The sequence below is a fragment of the Rattus norvegicus genome, chromosome 7 (genome assembly GCF_021556685.1).
Source record: "Rattus norvegicus strain SHRSP/BbbUtx chromosome 7, alternate assembly SHRSP_T2T, whole genome shotgun sequence".
NCBI classification, from domain to species: Eukaryota; Metazoa; Chordata; class Mammalia; order Rodentia; family Muridae; genus Rattus; species Rattus norvegicus.
In genome coordinates, this window is record NC_141540.1 from 102,997,909 (window position 1) to 103,009,313 (window position 11,405).

Below are 11,405 nucleotides of genomic sequence, written 5' to 3' on the forward strand. Positions count from 1 at the left end.
CCAACTGAGTTTTTCTAATTCTTTATGCTCTCAACATATTCCAGAAATGTGCCCAAAGCTCTGTCTGGGACCTGTGTCCAGAGCAGAGCCACACTGGATTTCTTATGTTTATATCCATGTTAGACTCATTAAAACTGCTATACTTCCTGTGGATGTACATCTATCTCTCTTGTGGACCCTTAATCATACAATGTCTTGAGAATAAAACAGTTTAAAGCCTACTTTGGCTTGCAACTTTCAATTACAAATGATACACTCTGAAGACTCTTGCTAAATAAAGCCCTCCCCAAAAGACTAAGGTAGGGTGCAGGCATTGCTTAGCTCTTCAGAATAGAATTAAGCTCAATATACAAGCTTACATTGCCAGGAAGTCCTCTCCAAATTATCTTCTCTCCTGGGGTTTCCATATCTTTATGTACAAGAGACACTGATGTCGCTAAGTGCTCATAACCACCAACACCTCCCATATGTTTTCCCTGGATGGTCCATATCATTTCAGAATATGGCTTTCCATTATCTTAGTGTTTCAACCAAAACTTTCAGGTTAACATCCTTTCATAGAACTTGATATCATTCTGTGACTTTCCTAAGAGCAAATCCCTCTTTCTTCATCTATATTTTCTAGCCTCAAACACAGTGGTTGACTGATTAAACTGAAAGGTACCAACAATTATGCATGAAGCATTCTACATTAATATTAAAGAAGTCAGCTTGGATCAAGTTTAAGCAATGACCAATTAAGAACTCAAAGATACTTAGAATAAGGAAAACTTGAAGACTAGGGAAGACAGAAGGAAACACAATTGTTTCAGCAGCAGATGAATCCAGGTGGGTGCTGCCTTTTATTCATCATTGTCAATTGGGGCCAGGGCCAAGATGCTCAAAATCTGTCACAGAGCTCTTGAAACATGTTTGGGAAGATTCATTGACATGATATATATGAAGCAGATGAAGCAAAGATGATTATACCATGGGTAACAATATTCCATTTAAAACTATCTTTTAGTGCATCCTATGGGTCAGAAACTGTGTTAAATGTTTCATGTTCTCTAATACCTACACCAACCCATGAGACAATGAACACAGTAACCTGGTTTGAGCCAAAGAAATTAAATAAATGCCTGACTCAAAATCATACAGCCTGTGAAAGACAGACCTGGACTCTGGTCAAATCTCTATTTCTGCAGTGTCTGCATTGCTGGCATCCTCATGCATCTTTAATGAAGGGTTATTGCATGTCTCTCATTAAAAGACTGTATCAGAAAATGGTAGCAGTTATCAATGAGCAAACACGCTTCAGTCTCATGCTAAAAGCAATTATGATTTTCTTTTCTTGATTAAAAACAATCCAGCGATTTGGTGAACAAGATATTTGCTGAAAATCTTCAAGGAAATGAGAGCATGCCAGGCTAATGGCAATTTATCTTATAGATAGTGCCCTGTGAGGAGATCAGAGGAGACAATGTATAAAAAAAATGCTTGGAAATCTGGGACATACTTAGATAGGGGTCACCAGTGTTTTGTTGACTCCCAGGAGATGAGGATGACACCCTTGAAGGCTTGAGTCCACTGATCCTGTAAGGAAGTTTTTCTGAGTAAAAGTAAAACAAGAATAATAAGCAGTTAGTAGAATACTAAAAGAAGGTTAGGCATGTGTGAGAGCAACTTACAATTTTGAAGAGCCTAAACTGGAGAGAAGTTTTCACTTGGAAAAGAAATCAGAAATGCCTGGGAGAGACTTTAAGGTGGTATGAAGCATGTCACTGAAAGACACTAGATCCAAAAGCAAGAATGAGCTAGCTAGTAAATTCTAACCAAGTCCCAGATATGTTATTAATGAGTGGACCATGGATAATTAGGAAGATCAATCTTTCATTAAACGATGAAGGACTAATTTGTAAATCCAGCATTTCATTAGGATGTCTCTTAGCTAGAAGAAGACCTCTCTCAGTTGCAATGGAGCTGATGGGTTGATAACCTCAAGCCATTCCACAGGAGTTCTTGAAGCTTTGAGTAGAAGTCATACCCATCTTATATACTAACAACAATTTCAATTCTGTGGCAACAACAACATCCATTCCATTGGATATTTCCAAAGGTTGCCACACCCTATTCAAAGCACTTTTCCCACTGAGTCTTTATCAGCACCCCACAAAGTGGATGTTACAACCTTCAACCTAACAAATATATAACAAACAGGGCTCAGAAGAAAGAAGTGACTTATTTAAGACCACAGAGCTAGCAGTAATAAAACTTGAGATTGAACTCAGGGATAGCTAAGTTCATATTCCCAAGTTCATATCAGTTATCATTACACTGTTATTCGTAGGAGATAGCAGAGAACTAAACTACTGAACTGACCAGGAGGAACACGTAAACAGAGGGGAAGGTGTGAACAACAGCATAAAGGAGAAAGTGTTAAAGTTCTTAAAGTAATGAGGGCCTGAACTCCACTTCTCAGCAGATAAGTGACCTGAGAAAGTGACTTCACACCCTATGACTCAGTTTTATCTTCCACAGCTGTTATCAACTAATTCTACATGTTTAATGAGTTAATACTGAACACAAAGTAAGTCCTCCTTCAGCCAAATGGACTGAGATATGTGTTTATCCTTACTTTTCTTCCTGACGTGGCTGTATGTTGATATTGTAGCCTTCTTTGAGAAGTCATAATGAGCTAGGAGCTAATATCACTTTCTCCATACCAAGCCTTTATTTTCAAGTCTTACTAAGGACACAAACTAGAAAATTTCTAAGCACTGTGGTCAGTATTTAAAAAAAAGTTCTTGAGATCTCCTGTGATAGTCAATAAGACAAAAGAAGACCATAATACAGACACGGGCTCATGGTGGATTCTCATCAAGTCATTGGATTTGCCTCAGGTATGATCTGTGGAGCCACATGTTCATGATCATCATCTGGCCAGGGCCTCAAAGTACCTGTCAGGGTGCTAAATCTGAAAAGACAACTCTTTTGAACATTCGCATGCTTGCCCAGCATACATGTGACTAAAACACAGAAACTTAAGATATGATTTTGAAACACAGGAGACTGAGAATACATGTAGGATGATTAAGAAATTACAGGCATATAGCTGTCTCCTGAGAGGCTCTGCCAGAGCATGACAGATACAGAGGTGGAAGCTCGAGGCCAACCAATGACCTGAGAATGGGATCCCCATAGGAGGAGTTAGAGAAAGGATTGAAATAGCTGAAGGGTTTTAAAACCCTATAAGAAGAACAATACCAACCAACCAGGGTTCCCAGGGACTAAACCACCATCCAAAGAGTATGCATGGACAGACCCATGGCTCCAGTTTCATATGTAGCAGAGGATGGCCTTGTTAGGCACCAATGGGAGGAGAAGCCCTTGGTCTTGCCAAGGCTGGAGCCCTCAGTGTAGGAAATGTCAGGGTGGGGAGGCAGGAAGGGGTGGGTGGATGGGTGGGGGAACACCCTCATAGAAGAAGGGGGTGGGAGAGGGGGTTTTTGGACAGGAAAATGGGAAAGGGGATAACATTTGAAATGTAAATAAAATTATCCAATTTTAAAGAAGAAATGAAGTTTCAAAGTATTATCATTTTTCAAAGACAATAAAAGGGGACTAAAGAACAGATGGAAAATATTCAGAGATCAAAGTGAAGTTCTACCCAAAGATTTTACAATTTTCTCAAAATCAGGCTTTTCGAGGCCTGGACAGAAAATCTTAATCATAACTTCCATTGATGGAGAGGATAATAAAAATGTGGAATTTCTTTTTAAAAGAAACAACAGGAAGAAGAAAGGGGCTAAAAAAAACATGCAGAAACAGACCAGGGTCATGTCTTTTTATTTAACATTTATTGATCCTTTATGAATTTCACTTCATCCACCCAAATACTACTCATCTCCTTGCTCCTCCATATCCACCCTCCTCCCTTGCAACCACCTGCTTCCAAGTGAACAAACAAATGACTAAACAAAATATCTTGCTGTGGAAGCTGAGGTGTGCTGCACAGTATACCCTTTTGCCCAAATAGCTGTGCTTGAAAATGTCCATTGCAGTTACTCATTGGTCTGGTTTGAAGTCTCTGGTTTCTGCTATACTATCAATACTGAATCCTCACCAGGACTCCTACCAGAGATCCTACTGTTACCCTGTGTTGTGGAGATCCTGCAGGACTGACCCCTTCATGTGACACATCATTTCAGACATGGGATAGATCCTGGGATTGGCCAACTCAAAGTCCAAGATTGGGCCTGAGTGGTAACTGAGTTGGTCATCCTGACAGCTCTCCCACACTCAGATCATTGGAGTCTGCTCACCTGTGTCCCCACCTACAGAGCCAGCTCTACCTTGCTGGCCAGACCAGGTGCCCAGATGCGTTCCCGAGTGCTACAGCCACTATGGAGCAGGGCAATCTCTCCCAATCTCATGCCCTATGGATCAGGTCTCCCACACTGTCTAGATAATGGTAAGACTAGCTCTGCACAGCCCTCTGACATCACCAAGGCCCCAGGTGGCAGCCCAGACCAAGAATGTCCTCATGGCTCTTGGTAGTAATATGGGCCACAGTCACTAGCACAGAATCCTGCTGCTGCAAGTCCATGAACCCACTTATGGCTTTATCATGGCCTCATGTGGCATTTCCGGCTAATCACATCAGGCTGTTCCTCACTACCCTCAAGCCTCAAGTTTTGTCTCTCTTCATTGAATATATACCGTTTTGACTCTCTTTCATCTCTCTGCCACTTACTAGCTAATCTTAGTGGTACCCAGGGTCTCTATGTATCTTCTGAAGAGTGGGATCATATACTCAGGTACATGTCTTATGCTAGCCCACTGTGAGAGGACAGCAGAAGCTCCAGGATGAAGGAAATGCTGTATTTTCTAACTACACAAGCCCTTACTTAAAAAGAGTGTCAGAGATCAGAGCCTAGATCATCCTGGATCACCCATCATCACCAAAGCAGCCTCTTGACGTAGATAGAAACGAATACAGAGACCCACAACAGGGCACTTTACATGTAGTAAGATATTTTTGGAACACTCATACATAAATGTCATGTCTTCTTCAAATAGCTTCCCTTTGAGCTCAGGGAACTTTGTGAAAGAGAAGGCAGAAAAATTGTAAGATCTAGAGGGGATGGAGGATGCCAGGGAAACATAAGACTGATATATATATATTCGCAAAGACTGTAGAAACATGCAAAGGGACTGCATAGGTTCAAGCCAGATAGGAATCCTGAAAGAGGGACCCCATCTCTAAACAAGAAGCTATCTCCAACTGATATCTGCTTGTAAAGAAAGAATTAGTTTTCTCCATTGGAGTCTCACTGAGTGTGTTATCCATACTTAAGTGTAGGTCCCATGCCCAGCAGTAGATGGCCAATGTGAAACAAACTCAATGGTATTTTTGTAGACTTTTTGCTTTGTTTGAACATATTTTGTCTTTCTGGTATTCCCTTTCATATATTATGATTTCTAATTTTGTGGGTTTATGCAGTATGTTTGTATGTGTATTTGTATGTGTGTGTTTCTTTTCTATTTCGGTTTGTTGGGCTTTGTAATGGAAGGGTTTTTGGTTTTTGGTTTTGGTTTGGTTTGGTTTTCTTTTTGTTTTTGTTTTGTTTTGGGTTTTTTTTTTGTCTGTTTTCTGATGAGAGAAAAAGAAAGGGCATGGAGTTTGGTGAGTGGGAAAGCAGGGATGAAGATCTGAAGGAGGTGGGGAAGAAGAAACTGTGATCAGAACACATTGTATAAACTGTTTTCAATAAAAACAAATGTGTTGAAGGAAAGAAAGGAAAGAAGGAAGGAAGGAAGGAAGGAAGAACAAAAGAAAGAAAGAAAGAAAGAAAGAAAGAAAGAAAGAAAGAAAGAAAGAAATGAAGGAAGGAAGGAAGAAAGAAAGGAAGGAAGGAAGGAAGGAAGGAAGGAAGGAAGGAAGAAAGAAAGAAAGAAAGAAAGAAAGAAAGAAAGAAAGAAAGAAAGAAAGAAAGCAAGCATAGACCTGAGCTGTGAGACAGAAACTGTGGCTAAAGTGCTGGGTCCACTAATGACATGGAAAAGCACAACACATTCAAAATCATTCAGCGGAGAGCTGGAGGGCGGGCTCAAAATCATGTTGCATATAGAATAATTGAAAGGATGACAGGTGTTCGGTCTGGAAAACTAAGTGCAAAAGAGACCAAGCCAGCTGTCTGAAACATTTGAAGGACTGTCGTGAGGATAATACATTCAACTAGTGCTCCACGACTTAGGCTCAAAAAAGAGAAGTGACAGATTTCAATCCAAACTACAAGACCAGAAGATGGGTTTCTTGGTAGCTGTGAAATGGTTGAGACGGTTTTTGGATATACAGGACCAACATAAAGGTATGTATTAAATGTTCTCCCAGATTGGTTTTAAATATGAGACTCCATCATTCTTTGGTCCAGTGACATGAGCTCTTTCCAAAAGGCAGTAACAGTAGCTAGTAGGATATTTAGAGATTGTTGCAGCTATCATATATATTTTTAAAGAACTCTCTGCAAGTGCAGGCTATTGCAGAGAGGAATCCCTTTCTTGATAGTTTTATTTACTCATTCATCATATTCCTCTTGCCTGCCATATTTTGGTGTGCTCGTCTAAGTGTAGAGGCTTTAAATGTTTAAAATTTCAAATTTAAAAAGTAATCTCTGATTCAGGAGGCTTATAATCCAAAGGCTGGAGGGAGGAGATAAATACATATGTCACGCTATGCTAATGCCTGCAAAGGAAATAACAGCAGGAAAAGAAAATGGAGCAGAGCAGATAAAAAAAGAATGTTTCTCTGGTATGTTATTGAGAAGTCTCTAAAGGAAGACAATTGGACAGAAATATGACTAGAATTCTGGACAGGCTGTCAAGCAAAATATCACTCCAGGTAGAGGGAACAGTTAATGCAAGATTTGATGATCAGCAAGTAGCTGGAGCAGAATATCCAATGGAAAGTGCCATGAGTGATGTGGTCTGAGGTATAGGTAATGACAGACCTTGTTGACCTCTATAACAGCTGTGGGCTTTACTATTAGTAAGACAAGAAAGCTAGCAAACGTCAGAGTTAAGAAATGAAGTAATCCAATGCATGAGTTTAAAGTAAGATTCAGAGAACAGGTCAGAATGAGAGCAACATAGAAACAAGGTGAGCATTACAAGAACACTGTCAGAGATGTAGCTAAGACGTGAGGTTGGCTGAGAAGAGAGTGGTAGTTAGGGTATGGGAAGAAGTGTGCAGATTCAAAACAATTTAAAAAACCATTTTGAAGGCAAATGAATGAGAATCTGAATGGATCTCATGTGGAGAGAAGGGGACTCAAAGATGATTCTAGATAACCAAAGTGATCACTTGAGAAAGAAAGAGACATTTACTAAGAAATGTAGGTTGGAACAGAACAGTTTGAAAGAAACAATAAGTTCTCTTTGGAACATACCAAGTTTGAGATATCTGGTCAACAGGTAGTTTGACAGAAAGGTCTAGGGCCTGGTAGAAAGACTTTGGTTTAGAGATGCCTTGGTGATCATTGGCTTATAATGATCGTTAGTTTATGAAGAAAAAGTTCATCAAGGAACACAGAGTATCTTTGGTGAGGGGCAGGAGAATGCAAACAGAGGTAGTTCTTGTCACGTAATGAAAAAAAAATGACTCCACAAAGAGCTGGGTGACCAATTGAGTCAGATGATGAAATGATGTTCTGATAGCTGAATGAGGCCCCTTGGGGATAGAGGATGAAACATGGACTGAGGGCAAGCATTCAGACACAGTGATAAGCTAAACCATGTGGAAGTCACTGGGGATCTTCACAGAAGAGTATAGATCTGGCTCTGCTTTTAAAAAGGAGAAAAAAGATAAGAGGAAGTCATAAGTGCAAGCCTGCACAGCTCTGTGAGTGTTTGGGCAGTAAGAAGTAGTTACAGGGGGGCATCTGGAGTCAAGGACAAACTTGAGATTTCCGTCTTTTAAAGACAGTTGTAGAGAAGAAACATTAATAGCTGAGGTGCAGAAATGACCTATTGATTGATCCATGCTGGCTATTTAATTAGCTAAGAGTTTGTACTAATAAGACACTTCCTTGGATTTGACACCCTCAAAAACTCAAACATTCAAGGGGCCATGTTGTATGTGTCCCATGTTGAGGTAAGCACAACACCAATTATCTATAATATTCTAAAACAAGAAGACATGGGCCACTGATTACCTTCCCTTTTTATTGCATATTTTATTTATTCACATTCAAATGTTATCCCCTTTCCCTGTTTTCCCTCCATATACCACCTATCCCATTCCTCCTCCGACCAGTTCCTATGGGGGTGCTCCCCACCCACCCACCCACCCACTCCTGCCTCACTACCCTAGCATTTCCTACACTGAGGCATCGAGCCTCCATAGAACCAAGGACCTCCCCTCCCACTGATGCCAGATAAGGCCATCCTCTGCTACATATGTAGCTGGAGCCATGGGTTCCTCTTTGGTTGGTGGGTTAGTCCCTGGGAACTGGGGGGTCTGGTTGGTTGATATTGTTGTTCTTCCTGTGGGCTTACAAACCCCTTCAGCTCCTTCAGTCCTTCTTCTAACTCCTCCATTGGGGTCCCCACACTCAGTCCGATAGGTGGCTAAGCATCCACATCTATATTGGTCAGGCTCTGGCAAAGCCTCTCAGGAAACAATTATATCACACTCCTGTCAGCAAGCACTTCTTGACATCAGCAATAGTGCCTGGATTTGGTGTCTGCATATGGGATGAATTCTCAGGTGGAGTAGTCTCTGGATAGCCTTTTCTTCAGTCCCTGCTCCACTCTTTGTCCCTGTATTTCTTTTAGACAGGATTCCGGATTAAAATTTTGGAGATGGGTAGGTGTCCCCATCACTCAACTGGGGATCATGTCTAACCTCTCGATATGGTCTTTACCAGTTCTGTCTCCCCTTTTGTTGGGTATTTCAGCTAATGTCATCCCTGTTAGGTCCTGGGAGCCTCTTGCTTTCCTGGCATCTGGGCCTTTCTGGTGACTACCCTCAGTTTCCCATCCCCACTGTTTCATACCTCTGTTCAGTTTTCTGATTCTCTGTACATCTCCCATCTCCTCCTATACCTGATCCTGCCCCCTTTTCCACTCCCTCTCTTTACTTCTTCCCAAGTCCCTCCCACCCTCTACCTCCTATTATTATTTTGTTCCCCCTTCTAAGTAGGACTGAAGAATCTATACTTTGATCTTCCTTCTTCTTGAGCTTCATTTGGTGTATGAATTGTATTGTGGGTATTCTGAGCTTTTTGCCTAATATCCAATTATCATGAGTACATATCATGTGTGTTCTTTTGTGACTGTGTTGCCTCACTCACTTAAGATGATATTTTTTAGTTCTATCCATTTGCCTGTGGATATCATGAAGTCATTGTTTTTAATAGCTGAGTAATACTCCATTGTATAAATGTACCTCATTTTCTGTATCCATTCCTCTGTTGAGGGACATTTGATTTCTTTTAATACAGCAAATATATAAATGAGAAAAATGCAAAGATTGAAATTATCTTACCAAGTCATTTTAAAAGTGATTTCTCTAACCATGCTTTCTCTCAAAGTATATGATATTTGAGTAGTTAAATTAGAAAATGTTTTGCAGGCTGTGGTTTCTGTGTCTTGTCTGCCATGGCTATGGGCTCTAAAGGTCATTACACTTGGTGAGATGGTCTGGGAATGTCTCATGTTTAATCAAATTCAGAAAAAAAAAAACAGTACATGAGCTAATAAATACTGAAGGAAACCTGAAGGAAAGAGTAGCTAGTTCTTCAAGCACATGAGTTCATACTGATTATTGAAGGATATGGGCCCAATGAGTGCCTACTTGAAGGAAAGAAAATAGATTTTTTTGGGGTCGGATCAAGGACTATCCTGGTTGTAGTAGAAGTATTAATTTTCAAAAATGAAGGTAGCAAAGTAAAACAAGATGTCCATGAATCTGATGGCATCTGAGGTGCAGCTCTTTGGCTTCACAGCACAGACTTGCCTGCTGAGGAACTCCATAACATTTCTACATAGACACCTGTTTGATGTGGCACAGGCTGTGAACAGGTTATTCTAAAGAATCTGGAGGGCATCCCAGACTGTGAAATTAGCCCTATCCCAGTTTCTTAATGCACAGAGAAGTTTCTCTGTTTCATGAAAGGAAGTTTCAATAACCTTCTTGTTAGAATGGAGCAGCTGTTTTGGGGTTCAACTTTGTATATTCTCCCAAACATCTGGCTTCCTGAAAATAAGTGTCAGGAGATGCAACCTTTTAGTAAAAAATGATTTCAGCTTCTCAAAAACAAAATTGAAGTGTTACATAAAACTAGGTTTGAAATGCCAAGCAACCAGAGCTTCCAGGGACTAAGCCACTACCTAAAGACTATACATGGACTGACCCTGGACTCTGACCTCATAGGTAGCAACGAATATCCTAGTAAGAGCACCAGTGGAAGGGGAAGCCCTGGGTCCTGCTAAGACTGAACCCCCAGTGAACTAGACTGTTGGGGGGAGGGCGGCAAGGGGGGAGGATGGGGAGGGCAACGCCCATAAAGAAGGGGAGGGGGAAGGGGGATGTTTGCCCGGATACCGGGAAAGGGAATAACACTCGAAATGTATATAAGAAATACTCAAGTTAATAAAAAAAAAGGGGGGTTGGGGATTTAGCTCAGTGGTAGAACGCTTGCCTAGCAAGCGCAAGGCCCTGGGTTAGGTCCCCAGCTCCAAAAAATAGAAAAGAAAAAAAAAACTAGGTTTGATTACACACTATGCAGACCCTTCTTGCAGAATAAGAGGAGCAAAATACTGACCCCGCCAAACAGAGAGATCTTGGTTTCTTCGATGAGCCTGAGAATATTGGCAGATGTCAGAGAACGAACTAATAACTTAACTTACTGGTACAGAGTAGCAGAAAACTCCAGAATATTAGAAACAACACGGATAAAGAAAGTAAAAGACTAGAAACATGTTAATTTCATAATAGTGAGGAGGGAAAACCTATAAATAGGTAGCTTTTTTGTTTAGTGATGTTTTTAGGTCTTCTTCCCCTCCTTTCCACGGTTCTGCAAATCAGACAGTCATATCTTCTAAAATTTCAGGCTATAGATCAGAATTCTGAGGAAGATCTGTATTTGTAGGATTTTTCCCTTCTGGAATTCGAGTTGCGCCCCCACACCCATATCTAGTAGTGTCTCCAGGTCTTTTTTCAGGGTTGTACCCATTCTGCGTTGGGAGTGTTTTCTGTGATTTCAGGAGGCAGTGAAATCCTCATGCAACTGGATGTCACTGCTCATTTTCATGGTTTAAATAAGACATGCTCAATAATTCACTGAATGATGTACTGAGTGCAATCATGATCTGGACACATGTGCTACATCAGTGACTTGTACATAATAAAGCAAGAAAGT

General features: G+C 40.7%; 1 pseudogene; it reads left to right on the forward strand.

The window, feature by feature from the left end:
* Positions 1 to 9,940: 9,940 nt before the first annotated feature.
* LOC148004816 (protein MIS12 homolog) lies at positions 9,941 to 10,970 on the forward strand (annotated as a pseudogene).
* The last annotated feature ends 435 nt before the right edge of the window (positions 10,971 to 11,405 follow it).